This window comes from Clarias gariepinus, chromosome 3 (genome assembly GCF_024256425.1).
Source record: "Clarias gariepinus isolate MV-2021 ecotype Netherlands chromosome 3, CGAR_prim_01v2, whole genome shotgun sequence".
NCBI lineage: Eukaryota > Metazoa > Chordata > Actinopteri > Siluriformes > Clariidae > Clarias > Clarias gariepinus.
In genome coordinates, this window is record NC_071102.1 from 47,437,521 (window position 1) to 47,440,000 (window position 2,480).

General features: G+C 45.7%; 1 protein-coding gene across 5 annotated transcripts in view; it reads left to right on the forward strand.

Moving 5' to 3' along the window:
- The first annotated feature begins 1,039 nt into the window (after nt 1-1,039).
- slc8a1a (solute carrier family 8 member 1a) overlaps nt 1,040-2,480 on the forward strand; it is a 31,437-nt gene continuing 29,996 nt past the window's right edge. For 4 of the 5 annotated variants that reach the window (XM_053492965.1, XM_053492967.1, XM_053492968.1 and 1 more), the window contains exon 1: nt 1,040-1,206. The gene's annotated coding sequence lies outside the window, so the exon portion shown is untranslated. Of the gene's footprint in view, nt 1,207-1,951; nt 2,165-2,480 lie in introns of those variants that run through there. The other variant, XM_053492966.1, reaches the window with a different exon arrangement.

Sequence of the window (2,480 nt, forward strand, 5' to 3'; positions counted from 1 at the left end):
TAGCCTTAGACACACACACACACACACACACACACACACTCTGTGGTCTACACAGAAACACTCCTCTGTCGCGATTCTTTTCGAAGGTAAAGTGCAGGTTAATTTGTTTTATTTTTACTTTGATTCCGTTAGTGTGTCGCTCAATCGAGTGTCATTAGTGTGTGTGTGTGTGTGTGTGTGTGTGTGTGTGTGTGGAGGGGGGATTCTGTGGTGACATGATGAACTGTTGTCCCAATCAGGGCAAAGCTTCCCAGTTTGCACCAAGTACTCCCAGAACAGCCTCTAGATCCATTGTGACACCAACCAGTATAACCTAGTGAAGATGATGAGGATGAAGATGATGAGGATGAAGATGATGAGGATGAAGATGGGCAGGGTGCTATTAAAAGGGTGCAGGGTGTTTTTTTGTAGTATATAGGTACCTGAGTTTCCAGGGGCCCAGAAAAATGCTTTTGCAATTGAAAAGGTTTGGCTTCATCACACAGTATGTTTGGTTTTCAAGTAGCCCAGAATCTGTAGCAGCGCCCCCTGGAGTCAGGACTGTAGTAAACGCTCAGAGTTCTTATCGGTCACTGCTTGTTGTGACCTCGTCAGTTATCAGTTACAATTAAAATATCGCCAGTGGGTTTAAATGGTAGCATGTAGTCAGGTGTTTATTTTATTTAAATTCATTATCATAAATGTACGGGTGGTTTGTTTGTATTTTATATTTACAATTTTGTTTAAATGTTGTATTATTTTGTTTGTTTGTTTGTTTGTTTGTTTCTTTAAGCTGTGCATGTTTAAACGAATAAAGTATCATGTAAATGTATCATTAATAAAAAAAATTCTAAAGGAAACAGAATGAATCTTTTTCATTTACACCCTGGACACACACACACACACACTTACACACACACACAGGAGGTGTTTTATCAGGGGCAGATAGTGCAGGCAGTGAGGCGGTGAGTGTAGGGCGAGTGTGTGTGATGGGAACGCAGCCTTGTAAGGAAGTAAGAGGAGGAGGAGGAGGACGATAAGCAGCAGCTCTGCACCGCTGGCCATGTTTAGAGCCTCTTGGCCATCCTGCACTGCCACAAACAATGCCTTCTGCTCCTGCTAAATTTACATCTGGACAGCTTATCGTCCTGCTCTCGCTGCGCCACACTCACTCACACTCACACTCTCACACACACTCACACTCACACAGCCACTGGATCCTCACAGGTGAGTGTGTGACTCTCGCTGGACTTTCACTCACTTTTATTCTCTCAGAAATTTCACCTGTAAGGTGTTCAGGGCTCAGGAGGTGCTGCAGGTCGAGGGGTTACAGATGTTCTCCTCCATTAATGCAGATGTTGGAGTTTCTTCTGGACATCTCACAAAGCTCAGAAGGGTTTTTTTCTTCTTGTTGTTTGTTTAATATATTTTAAAACCATGTTGATCTGAGGCACTGGATGTGTTTACTGTAAATACAGAAGATATTTAAAACCTCCTGCAGTTTAACACAGGATACACACTGCATTCACAGCGGGCAGACTTATAGAGAGCACTGTACTGTGTGTAACCCACACACACACACACACACACACACTTAACATGTTTCCACAGTGAATATTACACAGTAGTGGATCTGATTGAGTAAACTGGTTGTAAGGATTCGGTTGTAGTGTAAGTGGTAGTAGATCGGATCTATTGGATTTGAAATCAGATATCTAATGCAGTGTGGTTGTAATAATGTGTCTAATATAGTGAATCTGACACAGTACACCTGAGGTACTAGATGTGACACAGTGGGTCCGATGTAGTGGGTCAGACCGCGTGACCCTGGGTGACGTTATCCCGGCCGTCCTGACGTCGGCTCAGTCGGAGCGGCGCCGTGTGTGGAGCAGGAGGTCGCCGAGGGTCTCTGGAACGAGGTTGTCTCCGTCCTGGTGGAACTGTGAGGCTTCTTCCTTCATGTCCACTCTCGCTAACGTCCTTTAGCAGTTGTGGGAGACCAGCGGTTCTCCTCTCCCCTGCCGGGTCCCCACAGAGGACGTCTCTGAGACACGGCCCAGACGCTGTAATCTGAGTTGTGTGAGCAGAAGGAGCATGCTAGGAGGGACAAGATGGGACGGAACCTCTGCACTGGACACTCTGTGGGGTACCCAGGACAGGACAGATGATTCTGTGATGCAAGGTGGTAAGTTCTCTCTCCTGTCTGATGTACACAGTCTGTGACTCGCTTCAGCGCCAAGTCAGTTAGGACAGTGTGGTGATGCTGGTGGTGAGGACCTCCATCTCAGCTTTCACCATCGGTAGGAGACATAAGGGAGACATAAAAGAGACATAAAGGAGTGTCTGTGATGGATTCCATCTGATGTAGTGAATCTGTAGAGCACAGTGTAATGAACAACCCAGTGTTTGGGTGAAACTCCCTGAGATCCGCTGCCTCTGGGGTTAAAGTACAGTACAGTAACTCTTCATCCTGTGTTTCAGCACAACCTAGGAGATATGAT